We start from the raw sequence: 24,068 nt of genomic DNA on the forward strand, positions 1-24,068 counted from the left end.
AAAAAAAAAAAAAAAAAAAAGCAATAGTAAAACACAAGTCAATTAAAGAAAAATTTATTATATTTATAGAGGGAAGTCTGTCAGGAGGTGCCAAAAGGATGCCTGAGGAAGGAGGGGTGCCTGGGAGCTGTGGCTGAGAACTGCTGGGTTAAGGGTTAAGTAGTTTGTGATTCCAGGTACATTCAGCCAATGTCTTCTCCCATAGGCTCAGGTGAAACCAAGCCATAATGAATGGAACTAGGTCAAAGAAAACTGTGACGAAGCCTACCAGATGGACTCAACCTGATCTTAACACCATCATCACACCTCTGAACAGCCTGAGAAGAGTCCATTCTGCTGCAAACATTCAGGCCAGGTTTCCAATTTAAAGATAACTTGATACAAGTTGCTATAATGTGGGAAGTGACTAGAGTTTTGATTTCTTCCTACCTTTTCCCATCACCCTTGGAAGAACTGCAAAGTGGTCACAGGCACCACCCATCTAGTAAACCCCAAATTTTTTTAAATGATAGGAATACAGGTAAGCTTTAAAGAGACAAAATATGTATTAACCCTTTAGCATTTAATTTAACCCAAATATTTCACCAGCTTTAAGTTAAAACTGACTAGATCAAACCTCTCACACCTACCCTACAATGACATTCTAAAAATATACAATACACCATTGAAGTCTTGAAGCTACAAGTTAATGCATAATTAATTTGAAACAATGTGAATAAATAAGCAATACACTTGACAAAGAAATCTGAATTCTAAAGGGTTAAAGGTTATCAACCATTGAGTGAAAAAGAGATGACTCTTGTTGGTACAGAGAATGTAAATGAATGATGAATGATCTGAATGTTGGCAGAGGAAGGACTAACCTTAAGAATTTTGAGAGAAAAATGGCAAAATTAGCTCTCAATATGATGGTGCCTTAGACTTAAGGGGCAGTGAACTGGAAGAAGCGTTAGTACAGTGGACAAAAATGGAAAGTGGTAATTAGTTGCAGGTTTTAACATTCTGATTTTGAATCCTGCCAAAGTTAACTTCACCTTACATTCTTTCAGGTGCAAATGAGTTACAGTAAAAGGCAATAAAATAAGTTAAGAACAGGGAGGGTAGTTACCTTCACTCCCAGATGCCTTGTGCCTGTGTTAAAAATCTACATGGGCCTAGCAATTATTGACAAGATGTCCAATTCATGCTAAAATATAAAATGAAGTTTTGTGATTATAATACAAAATGTTTAAACCAGAAGAAGTAAAGTGTTGAATGGCAGTGAGTAACAGTTTTGTACAAAAGAATTGTAAAATATACAGAATAATATTGGAAAACAATGAGAAAAAGATACCAAAAGATGGAACACTTTTAAAGGATAAATGAAATTATGGGGTTTGAAATATTTGAAAGATGGTTCGTTAATGTGTGGTGTAAAGCAGTGCTTGTCAAAGTGGTGTCTGCAGACCGGTGCTGCTCTGTGAGCCATCAGCTGCTGGTACACGGCCAGTTTCCAGAAAAGAAAGAAACATTATAAAATGCTTATGTAATATTGTATTATTTGTTTACAAAATAAATATAAGATAAAAAAAATTGCCAACTTTTATTATATTCATTATATATATATATATATATATATATATATATATATTGTTTCCTGTATAAACTAATATTACTAAAAAATATTACTGGTACCTGGCACTTTGGAAAAACAAAAACTGCCAGTATGCCACATCAGATAGTTTGAGAAGCACTGAGTGAAACCTGGTTCAATCTTAGAATCCAGCCATCATTGTTTTCCATATAAAAAAAAAAGCAATAAAAATAGCTAATTATGATTTATGGGAAGGGAACTTCTACTCCCTAAAAACAAGAGAAAGAAAATCCTTTGTTCACTTGGATCAAATAAGATCAAAGATGATAAGTAGGTGGTGAAAACTGGACACTTTATAACTGGTGGCAACCAAATGGTACAAACAACAGGTGACATGCTATGAATAGTGTTAGAACTCTCTCCTACCCACCCACATTAAACTGAGTGAAGTCACTCAACAATCCACAACAGGTGAACCTTGGTATAATGGTGATGGCTGTTGAACTGATTCAAAGGGATAATTTCACTAATCGTTAGACAGGTTTTATTAATCTATTAATCAGAATTGTTCTAGGCTTCCCCCATCAGATAAATATAAATGAATGGACTTGCTCCAATGCATGCCAACGTGCGCAGCTGCGTGTAAACGGTTCCTTTGTGTCAAATGTTTGTTAAATGGCATCAAATGGATGAGAGAAATTGTCTCTGGGGTAGGATACAAGCCTATTGCAATTAACATTCACAAATAACCAAGAACTTACTACAAACAAAAAGAAGGGTGAACAGAAACACTGTAAAATAAAGTGATCTGTCCAGAAACACAAAAACACAGTGGTTTAACCCTTCCGTTACCAACCCAGCTGAAACTGGCTCTAGCTCTGTAGTACAAATGTCTTGTTTTCATAAGTTCTGAATTAAAATCTTCCATCAAACCTTAGTCACGATTTATGTTCCTAACACCAGCTTAATGATAACTAAATTTGTTGTTATATTTAAAGTAACTGAAAGAAACACAGAGCATCTCAAAATAAATACAGTAACAAAAGGGTTAAACTCATGAACAATGAGCCTGCTGGCAATGTCCCTTAATCACTTCACTCTCAGTGTTGCCTTTTATTTAGCATGATTACATGTAAAAAGTAGATAACATCATTATACAGTTAGCATTTTGATGGTATTATATTTTTTTACCAATCATCGAAGGTGTCACATAGTGGGATCATACTGAAAACCAAATGGTTACAAAAGACACTTGTTAACCACATGTGGCTTTATATATACCTGTGCTCTGTATATCACTGAGATGACATCAGAACTAAAATGCAACATAAAACTAACGTTCAATTGCTATAAATGTTCCATTTCAGACAAATTCAATACGGCATAATGTAAGTACAATTCTTTAAAAAAAAATACAAACAAAAAAAATAGACAACAGTCATCAAGTCTCACATTTTTTTAGTAATATATCTATATAGCAAAAAAAAGAAAAGACACCAAGTTAGTATGTGATTTCTCATATTGTTTGATTTCTTCCATTTTTTTTAAACGTCATCATTTTCCAGGTGAGCAAATTGTGATTCTGTACATTTTAATACATTCATATGAATTTTTTTTTTATAGCAGCATGCTCCTTTATCTTTATTTTTTTATAACATCTCAATTATGAATTGGGAACAATGCTTTTTAATTTTCTCACTTTGGTAGGAGTTGAAAAGCTCCAAACATAAATGCATTGTCTGCAACGGAGATTAGAATCTCTGATCTGTAGATTCTGCTTAAAGCAACTTCTCTCATCCCACACTCACAGCCACCTCAGATAAGTCTAACTTAGGGATGCTAGCAATCTTTAAATTATTAGATACTTCAAATAACAGGGAGAGAAAGAGAGAAAGCTGAAGTGAGACTTTAAGTTAAATAATTAAGGATTCAGTCAGTATTAGTCAGACATAATGCAAGAACCTAGTTCTACAAGGTCGAGGGTAATCGTGTGTTTGTGAAAGCTGGGAAAACCTGAATAGGTTAATTATAGCACAGACAACAGTTTATAAAATTAGAAACAGGGAAACTAATTCATGTGTAGGTGTATGTAGAAGAGAGAGAAAGACATTTTTCACAATTAACTTTACCTTAATAACATTTTCTCAATTATAAACTTATATATTACTTAGCCTTCAACTACTTTAAAAATAAATAAACTGTCTGCTTTCCATTCTGCAATTCTGAACAACTGAAATATTTCAAATAATGGGAAGCACTACATACTATATTATTCAAGAAATGTTGGTATATGAAAATATTTATAACATTTAACCAATGTGTCGATGATTTTTAATGTTATACTGAAAATATGGTTTTGCTGTGAAATTGATCTTGGTCGCATAGCCCAAGTTTTTGGGAAGCCAACAGAGGTACTGAAAAAGTTTAATTTTAGGATCATTGTCCATAGACAGTTTCCACTTATTCTAAGTCCTTTGTTATGTTGTTTTGCTAAGAACATTTGGTTACATTCCCCAAGAATATACTGAAAGTTTTGGGGAAAACAGGCTTTAAGTATAAATATATATGTCAATGAATAAATCAGCTTCTATGTGTTTGGTCAACCTTCTAAAATAGCAGCAAAATTTCCCTTATATCACACACTACTCATCATCTTAAAAAAAAAAAAAGAGGAAAAAAAAAACGAATATGAGGTCAAAAATAATGTTTCTTTCCTTTCTTTTTCCTTTCTAGAATATAATTAGACAGGAATGGTTGCTGTATTTTGGGTAAAAAGAATTCATAAAATATTTTGGTAGATTCCAGTAAAGCTAAAGCATTAAGTTCAAAGAATGAAATAAATAATATTTCAGGAAGTTCAAGGAAGTGTTTTACATATTTTTCATAACACTGTAATAAAATAGGTTCTAGTTATAGAACTGCCATTGTGAGGAAAGGATTCTATAAAGTGTAGTCATAAAGAAGGAACTTTTATAGGGTGAGGTATTTAAGGTATCGTATATGGAAGGGAGTGGAATCTGGTGGATTTGCAGGCAGAGAAAGAGAAATCCAATATCTGACTTGACTGGCATCAGATTCGAAGAGAGAGCAATGAATAGTAGTAACCAACAGACAAAGAAATTAGAAGATCTCATAAGAGATTTGCTACAGGTACAGAATAGGAAGATCTAGGCTATAACATCAGACAATCATCAATTTATGGTTGTTTCTCCATGCTTGCATGGATCTGATATTAAACATTTTTGTTATAAAACACACAGAAAAAAAAAAATTCTATTAAGCCAAATGTTTAAGAAAAACAAAAAAGAATTTGTTGTATGCTGTCAACTTAATGTGACAGTCCCATGAAGGGAATAATACTGTTGTTGTTTAGACCTAGGAAGCTGCACCGCTTCCTGTCAGCCTTGACACATTTCCTGTGTTCTTATGTTTACAAGGGGGAGACAAGCACCTCCACCCAGCTAAGCCTGCATCCAGAGACATGTTTCTGAGTCTTTGCTCGTCATCAGTCTGGAGTAGCATGACCTGCTGGTGGAGGTGCTTGTCTCCCCCTTGTAAACATAAGGACACAGGAAATGTGTCAAGGCAGACAGGAAGCAGTGTAGCTTCCTCGGTCTAAACAACAGTAGTATTATTCCCTTCATGAGACTGTCATATTAAGTTGACAGCATACAACTACTTCAACATATCACTACTGCATAAATCTCTCTGAGAGATTTAGAAATGTATTATTTCTAACCAAAAAGGAATTCATCATCATCATCGTTTAATGTCAGTCTTCCTCACTGGCATGGGTTGGCCGGTTTGACAGGAGCTGGCCAGCTGAAGAGGCTGTCTGGGTTCCATGTCTGTTTGGGTTCCATGTCTGTTTGGGTTCCATGTCTGTTTGGTATGCTTTCTAAGGCTGAATGCCTTTCCTAACACCAACCACTTTACAGAGTATACTGGGTGCTTTTATGCAGCACTGGCACAGGTACTTTTACATGGTACCAGCACAGGTGCTTTTTACGTTAATCTTGTAGTGTCTTGGGAGGGTCATTATGCCAATAAAACAAGGTTTGTTTCAACACAAGAATTTACATCAGGAATCTTGTAAACCAAATACAAAAATGAGGAGAAATATATTAATCCTTTACAAATAATAGATTTTTTTGGTTTTCCTTCCAAAGGGAAAACTACATTCTATTTATTGGTATTCTTGTACAAGGAGATGCTGCAAATTGCATCCAGACAACAAGGTTGTTTGATTACGTATAAAAAGAGTATTCAACAGTAAAACAAATTTTTCAAACAAAATAAGAAAAAAGTCCCAGCCATTCAAACAAAGAAGAATTCATGAAAAACATAAAACCGTGTTGAATAAACTTTATGTATTTAATTAAAATCTTAGGCAATGTCTTACTGAACAGCCTTATGATCAAAAGGTCTCTGAGCCATGACCATCTGGTCAATTTTTGTCAGACATTTATATTATGCCATCCAACATGTCCTTCAGTTTTTCAAATCTGTAGAGCATAAGTTGAAGATATGGCTGTTATTTCTAGCATATCAAGCAGCTCTCAAGAGTCTACTTTACTTAACTCATGATTTTTCAAGTTTTCTTACTACTTGAGCAAAAAAAAAAAAAATTTCTAGAAATTTATCATCAGTTTTACTTCTACTTTTCTATGTTGGCATGGATCGGACATTTTTCTGAATATCGACACCCTTCTTGCCTCCAACTTTTTTAGTCACCTCTTATGACACATAAGGGTACAGTGTACTCATTCCTAACATGGAATACTGATAGTAAGATAGACATTTTAGCATTATAGGAGCTACAAGAGAGAATCCTTATCTGAAATTAGTATTGTAAGGTACAGACACAGTCTACTTCATCAAAAGCTTTTACTTTTTCATGCCTACAATTTATAATTAGGGAGATTTCAGTAGATTTTAATTGAAATAGTTATCCTTTATTAGTAATTCCTACCTTATTAAAAGGAAATAGTATTAATATCTTAAATTACTGTTTCTCATTTTCAGCCATGAAATTGGTAGGAAACTGATAGTGTTTGCTTAAATCAAACTCACAAGAGAGGGAGAAAAAAATAAAAAAGAGATGCATGCTGATGGAGGACGAAAGACTTAACACATAAATCATGACGGGGCCATGATTGTGGGCGTCAGGCACAGGTCAACAGGCCACAATTGTGGCCCAGATAGATGCATTTAATTTATGGGTGTTTGTTGGGGTCTAGTGTCACTTAAATGCTCCGATACCCCCTAAAATGCAAGAGGGCTAATAGTTCAACTAATGACTTTTCAGATGATGTAAAACTTGCCACCATTATATACTAAAAAGATATTTTAAAACTATTTTTTTGTTTTTTATGTGTGCATGGTAGTCTCATTTTCATAAAATGTGCTCAGCAGTCCATGCTATGTAAGAGCAAACCCCAGTGCTTTATGGGTTAATACTTCAAATGGACTCTTATTACAGGTTCTTGTTTTCAATAAAGTACTCTCCCCAAAATGTCAATTTATCTCACATTACACTAACAGACATCTCTTCTGCTCCTTATTTGTTTTCTTTTAGTTTTGTTTTTTGTACAATGCTCTTTATATGAGGTCTTAATTTTTTTGTATCTAACAAACATGATCAAACATGCCCCAAATTTGACTATTGTGTTTCTCTTGGGGTGGGTGGGGGTGGAGAGAGGAGCAATTTAATCCATTTCTTGTAGACCAAACAAGCATGTAAAACTGTAGGGTTGTCATTTTAGACACTGTTTGCATTTCTGTAACCCCTTAGCAAAATTTACAGCTGTTTTTGAATCCTGAATATATTTTATTTATTAATGAAAATTATTACTAAATTCAGAGATAATCCTTGACAAGTTTTACATGTATTCCAATTCCAGTTTTAGAAGAGGGGCTCAACAACCCTGCATGTTCTAAAAGATGATTAAAAGGGTTAGTAACATAAAACACTGTCTCAGGAAAACCCAATCAATCCATGCCAGCATAGAAAAGCAAAAGTGAAATGAATCTTTGATAGGCCAATTCCAGTATGGTTAGGGTAAAAACTGATCCTGCAGGTATTCTTACTGAGTGGATATTTATAATTTAGCATTGATAGGAATGTTTGCCAGTCTTTAATTCCTACTTTAAAGTGACTGATTTCTTCAGAAGTCTCCAGAACAGTTGAATAAATTATGAGCCAGATCAAGTTCAGCAAGTCTGAAATGAATCTGGCTCGTAATTTCAATTAATGACAAACATGACAGAAAACCAAAATAAATAGGAGATCGAAGTTTGTACTCTTCTGTAAAACATTGCCACAGTTTATCAAGTTGTTAGGAATAGGTTACTTTTGATTGACCATAGTCCATTTCCAAGACAACATTTCTTATTTCATACCATGCCACTGGCCCTTAAAAGCATCATAGAGCTTAAGAGACATTCACACATGTGATGATGATGATGGTGATATATTTTGATTTTAGCATCCATTGCCCTTATATCAACACCAACGACAATAATAATCTGGGAGGATATCTACTCACATCGACAACCATCACTATAATTCTCAAGGACAGGAATGAAAATCTCTGTATTCTAATAAACACTTTGATCTTCTGACCAAAATATCACCAAAAAGGAAGTTGAAAAATGACCAAACTACAAGGATTTTGAAATGGAAGCGAGCAACATGTAAGGCATGAAAGTGAAGCTACTCTCACAATTGGGGTTCTTGACTGAATAAACAAGAAAATGAAACATGAACCAAGCCATGGGGAAAAGAAAACAAAAAAAAAAGAAACAAGGTGTGGTAACATGGTTCCAGGCACCTTGGGCAAGTGTCTTCTACTATAGCCTCAGACTGACCAAAGCCTTGTGAGTGCATTTAAAAAAACAAAGTACTGGGGTTGATTCCTTTAACTAAAAAACTTCTTCAAGGTGGTGCCCCAGCAAAGTCAGAGTCTAATGACAGAACAAGTAAAAGATAAATCAAGGCCAAGAACAGGTGGTGCCCCAACAAGGTCAGAACAAGTAAAAGATAAATCAAGGCCAAGGTTCACAGTTCTCCACACAACCTACGAAACAGCCTCATTAAGGACAGACTACATCCTACACAAGACACTTTCCATTCAATAGTACAACTCACACAGCACATACCCTACATAATCACCAACCATCAAATTAACATATACTGTTACATAATCGACACCCAACACTAATACATCTCACACACATTCAACAGCTTGCAAAACTCCTTTACCACCTACAACTCACAAAGCAGCACATATTATTCTACACAATCAGCAAACAACAAAATAACACAATTCCCGTAGCACATATACTACACAGAAACCAAAACACTGAAGGAACACCAGAAACAACAAAGTGAAATAGATGTACCTTAAAAAAACACGACCCTAAACATCTTCCCAAAAGAAAAAAAAAAAAAAACAACCAAATTATGCAGCATCCTCCCTTTAAAAGTACAGGTTCTCAAAGTGGGAGTTACTGTCCACCCCCCAAGTAGGCATTGTGATGGTTCAGGTGGCTGCTGGTGCTTAAGGGGGCAGTAGAGAAAAAAGGGGCCATAGGAGAAAGGTAATGAATTGGGGGACGCTATGAATCTATTACAATATTATACAAATATTAAATAATTCATAGTATATGTAAATTAGTAAAATATAAAATATTTAATTTATACCTAAAAATAGGGGTGGGGGTGCTGAGGGTATTATGTGACCATGAGGGGGGAGGGCGTGGCCCAATGGGTTTGAGAACCTCTACTTTAGAAAATGAAAAGTGTTGGAAGGGACGGAGTGGAAATTCTCATGAAGCATAAAACCACAAATTTTGTTGTGTCAGGCTGTGCTAATCAAAAGGTAGGACTGCAGTTGCTTGCTGTCCTGAAATCGCTTTGGTCAGCTTCTATGCACGACTACCATAATTTGCATAACAATGACATCACTGTTGTGTCGTTCTTTTAATGCTAAGCCTGTTCCATTCAGTGTTCCTTGTTGTAAGCAATCCTTACTTGTTATAATCCTTTCTAACAGGCACAAAGCCACAAATTATTTGGAGGGAGAGAAGGATTAGTTGATTAAAATAACCCCAGCACATGACTGGTACTTTATTTGAAATTTTAGTGATCCTGAAATGAAAGGTAAAGATGACCTGAGCAAAATTTAAACTCCAAACACAAAAGATGGCTTTTACCCCATCATTTTACCTATTCTATTAATCCCACAGCACTTGTAGTAGTAGTAGTAGTGGTGGTGGTGGTGGTTTCAAATTTTGGTGCAAAGCCAGCAACTTCAGAATTACTATATTAAATAATCTACATCCTGCTAATTTTAATCTGAACTTAATCTGTTTATTACTATATATGTATACATTTTAATAACAAGATGTTGGTTCTACAGCCATCTGGAACAAACTTGACAGAGTTAACTGACAGTCTTCATCATCATCATCATTATTTTAATATTCCCTTTTCCATATGAGCATGGGTCAGACAGAACTTATTGAGGCAGATTTTCAATGGCCAGATGCCTTCCCTGTTGCTAACCCTCACTTGTTTCCAAGTAAAGTAATATTTCCCCCATGACCAAACATGTTTCTGAAGAATATAAGAAATGAATGGCATTCATTTTCAACAATCATGCAATACGTAAAGAAGGGGGCACACGCACTCAAGAAAAAAATTAAATAAACAGGCTTCTTTCAGTTTCCGTCTCTCAAATAAGGCTGTGGTTGGCCTGGTGATAGAGTAGGAGCTGGCAGAAACGTTAGCATGCTGGGCGAAATGCTTATCGGTATTTTGTCTGCCGTTACGTTCTGAGTTCAAATTCTGTCGATGTTGACTTTGCCTTTCATCCTTTCGGGGTTGATAAATTAAGTACCAATTACGCACTGGGGTCGATGTAATTGACTTAATCCCTCTGTCTGTCCTTGTTTGTCCCCTTCTATGTTTAGCCTCTTGTGGGCAATAAAGAAATAGATATAGTAGGTACCATGCAGTGGGACTGAACCTGGAATCATGTGGTTAGGAAGCAAACTTCTGACCACAGAGCAGTGTCTTCTTTCTCACTTAATAAATCATATTGTTTTCACCTCTGATCACCTGCAGAAGAAACCTCTACAAATTGCATGCGTGACCCTATATAGAACTATACCCATACTTGGGGACAAGGTTGCCTCTTCTCCAAACTGCAACCAAAAGTTTTATTCAACTGATTAACATAGATTCACTCAGTCATCCTCAGGCTGCAACTGCTGGATTGCAGATGCACTGCTTCCACTATCTGCATCGTCTGCCAGCACTACATCAGTTTCTATTCCTCTGAAATAGCTCGCTGCAGATGCATCCAGAACCACCAATCCAGGCCATCAGAGGCCTTGCATGAAATACTTTAATTCTTTCTCTCCAGAATTACAAGCCTCCAGAAATCCACACCCAGTTCTTTATCGGTCGTTGGACTGCAGTCATGCTGGGGCACTGACTCAAAGGGACAAATCATTCTCAGTATGTTTTTTTTTTTCAAGTCTGGTACTTGCTTAGTCTTTTTGCTGAACAACTAACTGCTAATTTTCAGGAATGTAAACAAACCAACACCAGTTGTCAACCAATGAGAAGTGACAAACACACACATCTGTGTGTGTGAGTGTGTGTTGGGCTTTCACACAGTCTCCATCAATCAAGTTCTCTCACAAGGCATTGGTTGGCCCAGGGCCATGGTACTTGCTCAAAGTAAACCTGAAACCATATGGTTGCAAAGAGAACATCTTAACCACACTGCCACATCTACACTTATGCCAAACATTTATTTATTTATTTATTATTCCATCTCCCACCTTACCACTCCCAATATTTTTTTAAAGCAAATTTCAATCTACAAATAAAATATCAATCTCATCAGTTTTGAAGGGTCTGCAAACGTAACAGGCACTGCCCACAATTCCTTCAGACTTGGCCCAGGAAAAGATAAATATGTACACTTAAAATATTAACAAACTGTATTTCCCAACCAAAGCAATAACTATCAGTAACATTTAAAATAAAATTAAAAAACCTGCACAAACAAAAAGAAAAAAAAAGGGGCGGGGGGGAATGAAGATAATATGATAGCAGAACCCTTAACTCAGACGAGGTTCCTTAACTACATATCGCTACTTCACATCTAATTTAATTTAAAAACAAAAAATGCTTGGCATTCCAATAAAATAAATATCTTTATATAGTTTGTTTGTTTTTTAATAATTTTTTTATAAAAAATAATTCAAGCTGATTTGACAACATTAAAAATTCTTTGGAAGTATTATCTAGGAACTTAGCAGCTATTACTATTGCCATTACTATTACTACTACTACTACTGGTGACAGTGGCGGTGCACTGCTTCTAAATCCAGTCCATTAGGAACCCACATAACCTCAATTACCATCTCCCACACCACCACAACGGTTAGGAAGAGGGTAGTGTCACAAGTATTTCTTGTAATAGTCTCTCTGGACATTTTCTTCTTTATAACCTTGACAATATTTTATGGATTCTTAACTGGTGCTCTGTCGGTTATGACAATGAGGGTTCCAGTTGATCCAATCAACAGAACAGCTTGCGCATGAGATTAATGTGCGAGTGGCTGAGTACGCCACAGACACATGTACCCTCCACCCTTTTGTTACCATATTCCTGTTGAGATGCTCTGCGTTTCTTTCAATTACTTTAAATATAACAAAGAATTTAGGAAAATAACTTTGTTATCATTAAGCTAGTGTTAGGAACATAAATTGTGACTAAGGTTTGGTGGAAGATTTTAATTCAAAACTTATGAAAACAAGACATTTGTACTACAGTATTTTAGCAGTTTATACCATATGAATGCTTACAATAAGCATAGAGGCGTAATGGCCCAGTGGTTAGGGCAGTGGACTCGTGGTTGTAGGATTACAGTTTTGATTCTCAGACCAGGCGTTGTAAGTGTTTATTGAGCGAAAACACACAAAGTTCCACGAGGCTCTGACAGGGGATGGTAGTGAACCCTGCTGTACTCTTTCACCTCAACTTTCTCTCACTGTTTCTTCTTGTTTCTGTTGTACTTGTATTTCAAAGGGCCAGCCTTGTCACACTCAATGTCATGCTGAATCTTCCTCCGACAACTACGTTGAGGGTACACACGTCTGTGGAGTACTCAGCCACTTGCACATTAACTTCACGAGCAGACTGTTCCGTTGATTGGATCAACTGGAACCCTCGTCTTCGTAACCGACAGAGTACCATAACTTACAATAGCAAAAAGAAAAGAAAAAAGTGATCACACAAAAATCTAAAAAACATTATATATATACATATATATATTTTATAATTAGATACATAATTATAACAAGGGATTGGCTATAAGTCTTTCCACACGCTGAAAAATAGACACCAAAAGACACCATTACCACCTTATTATAATTAATATTTGAAAAATTTACTCCGTGATCAAAACTGCATTCCCTGCAGAGTATGTCTTGACATACTACACTGGTGTTGTAAGTCCACATACATCACTGGAAGAAAAGCAGTATTTCAAAGAGTGGCATATATGGAAGAAGATGAACAATGAAGACAAATGAACTTCATTTTTTACAATTATTTCTGTAAGTTTACATGTGTGTGAACAGTCACACAATATGTGGGTGTGGTTGAGCATATCAGAATGCTACATCAGGGTAGCATTAAGGTGTACATCTTTGCATTGTGCAAAGAATATATATTTTGTGTTGCTTATGTAAAGGTAGGATCTAGGCAAAGAGTAAAAAAAAAAATGAAAAATGATAAAAAAAAAATGAAAAATGATAAAAAAAAAAACAAGGCGCGAAGCTTTTGGGGAGGGGGCCAGTCAATTAGATCAACACCAGTACGCAACTGGTACTTAATTTATCGATACCGAAAGGATGAAAGGCAAAGTCAACCTCAGCAGAATTTGAACTCAGAATGTAAAGACATACAAAATACCGCTAAGCATTTCACCCAGTGTGCAAACATTTTTGCCAGTTCACCGCCTTGAAAAATGATAAAATAATGAAAACACAATACCAATAATAATAAAACTAATTTCCTTGATACAAGTGGCATTGATAAGAGATAGGCCTGTAATAAATCACAAATGTTAATAGTGGTAGATTTTGAGAATGTTACTTCCTGCCCCACAATGATAAAAATATTAACAAGTGCACTCAGAGAGCGCAAACCTGTGCCAAGGTAACACTAACATCCTCTCAACGATTAACTAGAGATAATTTTTAAAATGAGAATATCTGAAATAAACTCAATTGCTCTCACAAACAAAAATACTAAATATGAACGCGACTGCTCTCAAAAATTAAGTAAAAAACCAGGAAAAATAATCCAGAATCCTTGTCAAGTACTAGATTGATCCCAAAATCTAATTAGTTTGTGCCAGTCATGAGGCCAAACATCCCTGAAAGTTTCATCTGAATCCATCTAGCGGTTCTTGAGATATCTTACCCATGGACAAACAGACACGACTGAAAACAATGCCTTTGCTAAGGCAGAGATAATAACAACATCAATAATAATGGTTTCAAATTTTGACACAAGGCCAGCAATTTTATGGGTGGGAGCTTAGACAATTACATCAACCCCAGAGTTTCACAGATACTTATTTTATTAACCCCAAAAGAATGAAAGGAAGAGTACTCAAAGTAAAGATGGACAAAAGACGGCTGGATATTTTGTACAGCATGTTAACAATTCCACCAGTTCACCACCTTAACAACTATAATAACAGACCTTTTGAATGGGATGGGTTACTCGACCTGAAGAAAATCCTAGCTGGGCCCCACTTGCAGGGTCATGCACTGTTTATCTTGATATGAGATCATTTCGTTGTGCACATATGGTTGTGATGCATGTGTCTGGTGAACTCTTATCAGATAGGTGGTCATGATAGGTATATTGGCCTTCGTATATTTGTACCCCAGTGTCACTTTGATGGCAATGTGCTGGTCTCTCACACAATAATAAAATTTAAAATAAATATAAAGCAAATATCAGATTGGAGCCTGGTGTAGCCATCTGAATCACCAGTCCTCAGTCAAATCGTCCAACCCATGCTAGCATGGAAAGCAGATGTTAAACGATGATGATGATGATTAGAATATGATAAAAATAAAATATATTATGGAGATGTACTTGCATAGCAAGAGACCTGATCTGAGATTGTATGCTGGAACGAAAACGATTGCAGTGTGGAAGGTGTTTAAGAAACACTCAAAAACCATTAGATTCACTTCAACATTTGAATCTAATTTTCCAAAATATTTTGGTCGCTTTGAGACCGCGACCTGTTCACTGACAAAATTCCATGCAGGAAACAAAAGCGCCACCCGCCACCCACCGAAATTAGTCTCCAAATGTGCCCCTGTTGACATTGGTGATTTATTACTAAGCAGCATCTTATCAGTGTTGCTTATACCACTAAGATTAGTTTTATTATTGTCCCTGATTGTTAATGTCTTTATTATCCTTATAATTATTGTTGCACTCATTGTCCGTTTTCTCCCTGTATAACCAACACAAAATACATATCCTTCGCACTTCTGATGAAGTGCTACTTCAATATATTCAACCACAGACATATTGCGTAACTTTTTATGTCAGGTGGCCAGAAACAACTGTAACAATAAAGTTGAGCTACATTATATTTATACATACATACAATGTATATGTAAATACCTAAGGCAATGGCTATCAATAGAAATACTTAACAAAAGATGACTCAATATGTCTTCTGACATAATAAACTAACTTCTTTCAATAGGCTTTATTGCAAGTGAACAATAATATTGCTATTATCACCAAAGGCAGTTGGTGGCAGGAGTAGAAGTCAGAGGAGATGGATGACATTCTTTTTCTAAGCTTTGACACTCCTTTTGTTAACAAGAATGTTAGGAACCACCCTCCTTCTTCCTCCTAATGTTTCCACCCACCTCATGGTGTCTGTCATGGCACACCCTGCAATGGAAGTGTCTATATACTTCATAGAATTTCCTGATGTCATATCATAGATAGCAACATGAATTAGGGGCTCAGCAATTTATAGGGGAACTTGATAGGTTCAGTTGTAAGGAGTAAAGGGATTTCTACCCTTTGCCTGAAAGGGAGGAAGAGAAAGTATTGTTATTTACTTGCTGCCAATCCAAATGACAACACCAATTTCTCCATGTTCTTTATTCTCAGACAAAACACATATGCCTAGTAATCTAGATTGCTTAAATTTAGAAACTAAACTCAACAAGCTTCAAAAAATTAATTTAAACATCTCTTTTAAGGTCTGAAGGAAGACCATGAAAGAACAGTTAATTCTGAGCTTAACTCTTTAGTATTTCAACTGGCCACATCCACCCCAAATATTCTTCCCATTTTATGTTCAAGCTAATCAGATCTGGCCTCTCACACATCTCAAAGCAACAAGAAAAACAATGTGAATGAATGTGCATTACATTTGACAAATTAATCTGAATGCTTAAATGGGTAATGACTTGAAACAGATGATAGAATATTTTCCTGTTGCATAAAAAGTCAGTCTAGCTATCGGAAACAACATTCCTCTAAATCATCATCATCATTTAGCGTCCGTTTTCCATGCTGGTATGGGTCGGACGGTTTGATTGAGGACTGGCAAGCCAGAAGGCTGCATCAGGCTCCAATATGATCTGGCAAGGTTTCTACAGCTGGATGCTCTTCCTAACGCCAACCACTCCGAGAGTGTAGTGAGTGCTTTTTACATGCCACTGGCACCGGGGCCAGTTAAGTGGCACTGGCATCAACCACACTTGAATGGTGCTTGTTACATGCCCCTCACACTGTGGCCAGTCAGGTGGCACTGGCATCAACCAGGCTCAAATGGTGCTTTTTACATGGCACCAGAACTGGCAATGGCCATGCTCGAATGGTGTTTTTATGTGCCACTAGCACAGGTGGCAATCATTCTTCATTTTAGGGTGAATTGATAGTAAAATGAATTTGAGAAATAAAATACCTTGTTTGAAAACAAATTATTATACAATAATATACACAAAGGCTGGAAGGAAATTAGGTAAATATACTTTATTGAGGGGTTGAAGTGTACAAAAGATGGAGAAGTAATAATTTGAGAGAAGCAGTGTAAGAGGAATCAAGTAAAGTGGAGAGATGGGGAGGGAGGCTGTGCTGATTCAGGGATGTATGGAGGATAGCAGTTTTGTAAAAAGAGCTTTGTTAAGTGATCCAAGTGCAAGAAACTGGCAGAAGAGGAACCCAAGAGAAGTGGCCAAATTTTATCTTAGGACATTGAACCATATGGAGGAGATAACACATAATAATGATGAGTGTGAACTATGAGAACTAGGTCGTATGTGTAATGGAGTTCTTAAGGACAGCTGATCTTCAACTCCAACCAGAAGAAAAGGATATAAAAACGATGATGACAGTAATGATTGTGTGTGTGTGTGTGTGTGTGTGTGTGTGTGTGTGTGAGTGAGTGAGTGAGTGAGTGAGTGAGTGAGTGAGTGAGTGAGAGAGAGAGAGAGAGAATGTGCTGTGAGAGGGAGAGAGCATGTGCTGTGAGAGAGAGAGAGAGAGAGAGAGAGAGAGAGAGAGAGAGAGAGAGAGAGAGAGAGAGAGAGAGAGAGAGAGAGAGAATGTGCTGAGAAAGAGAGAGAATGTGCTGAGAGAGAATGAGAATGTGGTATATGAGAGAGAGAGAGAGAGAGAGAATGTGGTATATGAGAGAGCATATGTGTGGTATATGTGTGAGACTGTGTGTGTGATCTCACTGTAACACTAAACTTATAGGACACACCCATACAAATGAAAAAAGCTTCCCTACATGCCCTTAGCCTGCTGTACCCTAACAACCAGGTTAAAAAGTGGGAACCAACTCAGAGACAATGTTCTCTCTTCGGAGAGAATAACCAAACATGATTTCTTATATTGGTACAAGGCCATAAATTTGCTAATTGAAGCTATCCTCAGTTCGCAGCTGGTATCTGATTTTTCTTTTTTCAGCAGAATGAACATCAAAATCGTCACCAATGAGGTTTGAAGTCAAAATACACAAAATATAAGTGACACTGTGGCATTTTAAAGGAGCAGGGTGGGGTACTGAATGATCCTTTAAATTTTCACTAGTTTCAGTCATTGGACTATGCTCATGGGTGGCCACCACTTGGAAGGGTTTGGTTGAACAAACTAATCTTCCATACTTGTTGTATGTCTGATACTTATTCTATCAGTCACTTTTGCCAAACCACTAAGTTATAGAGGTATAAACTATCCAACACTAGCTGTCAAGAAGCAGAGGGACAAATACATACACATATATGATGGGCTTCCTCACAGTTTCCATCTACCAAATTCACTCACAAAGCATTGGTTGACTCAGGACTATAGTAGAAGACACTTGCTCAAGGTGCCGCATAGAAGGACTGAATTCAAAGCTGCATGGTTGTAAAACAAACTTCTTAACCACACAACCAGGTATGAAAAAAAAAATGAAAACTCAATCGAAATTCTGCCTTAATTGTAGAAAACAAAAACCTAGCAGCCATTCTTAGTGACTCTCAAAGGGGAGACAACTTAAAAGCTTCAGGCATGTTTCAGACTTATTAGATTTCATCAGCCAGCATTCCATTAATCAATGTCTATACCAAAGGAAGTAGTTGTTGATATATACTATCTTCAGGAAAATTAAATTAGTCATAATTAATACATACAGTATAATAATCTATTATGACTAATCATGTTATTAATTGTAGATATGTGATAGGCACTTTTAGGGTAATGAATTAAGTCTACTCCCCTTGTAGGCCATATGGGGTGGGATTTGAACTCTTAATATAGAGAACCAGAACAAATACCTTAAGGCTTCGGAAACAGTGTTCTGACAGTTCCACCACTTTACTGTCTTTGACTGGTATTTTTTAATTTTTTTTATCGATCCTGAAAGGATGAACGGCAAAGTCAACCTTGACAGCATTTAGAAGAGTAGAGTTGAGGAAAATTTGGCTGCTAGTTCATGCAAGTCATACCACTACATAGAGGTTACCTCATTGGTTAGCTCTGATAATGTTAATAATTCATACCAAACATTGTAGAGGAGATGGTATAGTTGAGAAGATTAATCCCCAGTAAATAGCTGGTATTCATTCAGACTCCAGAGAACTAAAACGGTAACGCCAGCCTTGGTAAGGTTTTGAGCTTTGGAATCTAGAGAGCTAAAAATAAATTCCACAAGGCATTTATGCAAGCATTTTTCTATTCTGCCACACCTAGCTTTTAAATTCTTATCTAATAATGAAATCCTACTCTAAATGTAATATTTAAACTGTAATAGGTTTTAGGCTAACTATTATAACTTAATTTGATTTTGAGTAACACTATTAGTGTTCCACCATGTAATAAAAATAAGAGATTTGTTGTAGAAATATACGTTGAAGAGTTGGATGTTGCACAAGAACACAATCATGTTATAACAGAAAAGACGGTACTTAATGTCAAACCTATAATCATTAACCAATTCCATAAGCAGTTTTTATTACTACTTACAGGAGAAGAAAGTCAAGCTATCATGCCTTAATTTGAAAACTTCTTCAAAAGAGTAATCACTGGCAACAGATCGAAGAATTTTATTGAAGAAACATTTACTGAATACACTGTTCATTTTGAACGGTATAATTCAGCTTTATTCTCCCTTTTCCAATATAATACTTGAAGATGAAAGAACTTTTGAATAAATTTATACATGAAAGCACACACATACAAACACACACACATTCAAATGGAACAAGAAAATGAAAATAGATGCAAGGTTTCAATTTAAAAAATTTTCCTTTTTTTTTTTTTTTGCAATTAAAAAATTATTATCAATATAACAGCTTTATTTTATTTTTGCTTGGCATGGGTTTGAATACAATAGGTGTCCATACATCTCACCATTACAAAAAGCCTGACTAACCATCAAAAGGCCAAGCTACCTACTTATTTCCCCACCCAAATCTTCCGTATCTTAATTTTTCTTGTCTCTTATCTATTTTCATCCGTTCATATCCAAAATATATTTTTAAGTAACATTATTTAACCACTATGGCACTTTCTAGACAATGTTTTTGTTTTTGTAATACTATTATTATTGTTATTATTATTATTATTATTATGGTTTAGTCAAAAAAGGAAGGGTAGTGCCCATGATTATTGCATGACTTGGAGCTGGTAGGAAAAAGAGAAGAAGCTACAACACAAAGGGTTGGTTGCTAACCCCTCTTTCAATCTATGAAAGTTAAAGACAGTGAGTGAGTCTGCCAACAAATAAGACAGCTTCCCAAGGCATTTCTCTTGCAGACAAGACTGTCAATGCTAACAGAAAGATTTTACTAATTACAACATTGGCTTTGTTTCTAAATGATTAGAAAGGAACAAATTAAAGTGATTGTATGTTGTCAACTTTATGTTTTCATAAGGACACAGAAAATGTGTCATGGCCAGCGGAAACGACGTTTCCTGGGGCTAAATAACAGTAGCATTCTTCCCTTTCATGGGACTGTCACATTAAGTTGACAACATACCATCACTTTATCGTGCTGCTACTGTATAAATCTCTCTGAGAGTTTTAGAAATGTATTATTTCTAGGAACAAAATTTTTTTTTAAAAATTTTTATAAGCAAAACATAAGGGCATTATCTAAGCATTCTGCAAGAACTACCTGAATCATCATCATTGTTTTATGTCCATTTTCCATGCTAATGACTTATGCATGATTTACCTGTTTTTCATCTTCAATCTCCTTGTTTGTTTACATCTGACATCTTGTACATGAAACGTAATAGAAAAAAAAAATCAGTGCTGACTATAATTTCTGTAGAATATCCATAGAGATAACCTTAATAAATGATTTTCCATGCTGTCAGGAGTTGGATAGTTTGACAGGTGCTGCCACAGGACTCTGTACCTAGCACCAATGTCTACTTTGACATGGTTTCTACAGCTGGATGCTCTTCCTAACAAAAAATCTCTATTCTTTTTACTGCAAAAATGACAGTCCAAAGAATTTGGACCAGTTGCCTTGGCATGAATTCTGACTTTGCTGTCTAAATACCATTGCTGTATTTCCACACCTCTGACATCATCTAATCTATATTTTGTATGAATGGAGAAGTTACAAATTCACTAAATTTCTCTCAGCCTAATTAAATAAATTTCCAGTTTCATCTCCACAGATAATTATGTAACAGAAACTGTTTAATAGATCAGAAATTCTTCAAATAAAAACTTCACAAGCTTTTTACTGTATAAACTGTTACTCTAAACAACATAAAAATGTTGTTATCATTCTGTACTTGTTTGTGCATTCATCAACTGCTGCAATGATTGAATAAATATATTAAGTTGTTACCGCTAACTACCTTCCTTGATGCACACCAAACATTGGCAATTTCTCTAAAGTCATTTGATTTTACAAGGCTATAATTCGATCTATTCGTTTATCACTTCTCCATTTATTAATTAGAGAAAACAATATCAAAGACATTAAACTGAACTCAGAATCTAAAATGACGTAACCAAATGCTAAAGTTATTTTGTCCAACATTCTACCAATTCTACTATCTACTCACTATAAAAAGTTTTATAACCCATCAGGCTCTCTGTAGAGACTTGAACCATCTGTCTATAACTTGCAAAGACTATGTTACCAATTACACTACTTATCATATTCTAACACTCATGGATATAAAATTGTCATACAATTTCCCTCTCATAAATACAAGGCGTTTACATCTATATTTGGTAACAGAATATAAAGGATTATCTATAAAGATCTTTGTCATTAAGTCAAGGGACCTTAAAAAAAAACCCAACTCTCATTAGATTAATGTCTAACCGACAGTGTGCAAAGTACCATTACTTTTATGGAGAATTCTACTAAAAAAAACCGTTTGCTCTTACAGACTGGTGTGATTGCAAAAGTGATATCAATCATACAATGATATCATTAGATTATACTTAGTTTAAAAGCAAACAGCAAATCAAAGCAAGGTGCAACAACAACAGGTATGCTTTGCAATCTCTCGTTATTAATTTAGATATCTCTCAAATCTGGTCAAGTTCAAAAGAAAGATGGAATAATTGTCTTTAATCAGGTATTGTAATTGCCATATTCATGTACAAACATTTAAGGTTGTGAATGAACACACAAACTTCTATTTCACATGTGGTATGTAACTAGATATAAGTAACTCTGGGGCAAATTTTCCAATACAGAGAGAACAGTGAAGACTAAAGCAGCAGAATATTATGTTCTGAGAATTGAATCAATAACCTTGAGAGACTTTCACTCTACATGGCTGCTGATATCACAAATATTGCTTTAAACTGCTATGACAGAATACAAGGCTATGACAGAAATAAAGGTTTGCAAGCTAAGGAAGGAAGAACTTTTACATGGCTGCTTGACTTGTCAGAAATAGCAACCAAATCACCCTCAAATTACACTTTAAAAAAATATGGGAAGTATATTGGATAATGCAGTCTGAAATAAATTGTGTCAAGAAAGAATGGTTACAGCTAGAATGTCTTTGTCAAAAAGTCTGTTCAGTAAGGGTTAACTTAGGACTAAACAACATGATTAAGATTCATAAGTCCAGCAACTTAAAAAATCTGCTCAAAATAGTATTTTACAAACTTGTTCTGCTCTGGTCCTCCGATCGTATATTTTATCCATCTCCTTCATTCTTCTGCCATAAAGTTGCCCCCGACTCCTCAGGGTTTACAGTCTTGCAAATTGCATACGAGTGAATTTGAAAGCTAGAAACTATGTGGAAGCCTGTTGTTTGAAAATGTGTGTGTGTGTTTGTCCCTTCCACTGTTAAACAGCTTGTGTTATTTTGTTTATGTTTCCATAACTTAGCGGTTCAGCAAAAGAGATTGATAATATAAACACTAGACCTAAAATAAGCACTAGGTTGATCTGTTCAACAAAATAAAACTCCAAGGAGGTACCCCAGCATGGCCACAGTCCAATAACTGAAAACAGTTAAAAGAATATTCTCATGAGATAATAGTTAAAGTCATTAATTCGTTAATACACTTGCTAGAAATATTATTGTTAATTACTTGTTATTACTAATTACCAGATAAGTATTACTCCAAGGACAGCTTGGCCATTATCGTTCTTTGACTGGCCATTTTGAACATTTCAAATTTAACCCAAGACTATCATCAAATCTAGGACAAAATATACAAATAAACTGAAAACAAATAAAAGTTAGGAAAAAAAATACAAACACACCCAAAACCTCCTTTTTAAAAAAAAAATAAAAGACGGATGTTAAACCAACACAGGAGACTCCAGTCATACAACCTACTAAAAATAACCTTTAAATGGCCAACACTCTTGAAAAGAAAAAGAAAGAAAGAAAAGAAAAAGAAAGTGGAAGTAAGCATTGGATAATGTAGTCCTAGATAAACTATGTCTGAAGAAAAACACACCAAAAACGTTGGTCTTGGCTGGACTGCATTCATCATGAGTCTGACTAGATCATAGGGTCTGGTAAAATGAGAGACAACCTGAGAGCTAAACAACAACTAGTTTCTAATTTAACTGAAAAACAAGAAAATTTAGAAGTGAAAATTCTTATTTGTTAGCAAAACATTTCTTGAAGGATGATGTCATTTGCATCTAAGTATGGTTGGAATAGAAATGAGCTCCATGAAAATATTTATCTTAGGACAGAGGCTTTTAATACACCTATCAAGTATTTGATGAACAAAGAATATTACAGGGTTCTGAAATAAATGAATAAATAAAATTAACAATGATAATGAATTTAGGCGTGTAATCAAGACGGTTGTTTCTATTAGGAGGAGTGTTGTACTGAAGTTTAAGCACAATATCCTCTAAAATATTTGTTTCTGATAATTTCGTAGTTGATTCATCATAGTTGCTAGTTCAGAGTGATGTAAAGGAATGTGGAAGTTGAGTGGCGATGAACAGATACAGAAAGAATAGTAATACCACACACACACACACACACACACACAAATACTAGGCACATACAAACATGCATCCATGACTCATGTACTTGGGAAGAAGCAACATGCTGATTGTGAAAGCTTTTCCATGCCACTAAGGATTATTTTAAGCTGAAGAAGACCTGGTTACTGATCCAGTGATTCAGATAGACAATCCTTTTTATAGCTGTTCAACAACTGTACCAGTTCTTATAGGAATTCTATGCATCAGCAATATAACTTTATACCTGTACATTAAGAAGGGAGGAATTCATTTCAAAGATAGCATTTTTCACAGAGTCTGACACTGATTGCTCTAAGAACTAAACAAAGAATTATGGAAGGCAAAGCAGCCCATGTAAATAAACGACTATGTTACCATTTGAGAGAATGGTTGTTCATATCCTCATGTTACTAATCCTGAATTGTATTATATGAAGGT

General features: G+C 35.5%; 1 protein-coding gene across 4 annotated transcripts in view; it reads right to left on the reverse strand.

Annotated features, from left to right (window-relative positions):
• LOC106867178 (ras-related C3 botulinum toxin substrate 2) overlaps positions 1–24,068 on the reverse strand; it is a 220,753-nt gene that overhangs the window by 170,839 nt on the left and 25,846 nt on the right. For 2 of the 4 annotated variants that reach the window (XM_014911975.2, XM_014911973.2), the window contains exon 2: positions 1,109–1,186. The exons of the other annotated variants lie outside the window; for them this stretch is intronic. The gene's annotated coding sequence lies outside the window, so the exon portion shown is untranslated. The remainder of the gene's footprint in view (positions 1–1,108; positions 1,187–24,068) is intronic. 4 annotated transcript variants of the gene reach the window in all.

The sequence above is a fragment of the Octopus bimaculoides genome, chromosome 7 (assembly GCF_001194135.2).
Source record: "Octopus bimaculoides isolate UCB-OBI-ISO-001 chromosome 7, ASM119413v2, whole genome shotgun sequence".
Lineage (NCBI taxonomy): Eukaryota > Metazoa > Mollusca > Cephalopoda > Octopoda > Octopodidae > Octopus > Octopus bimaculoides.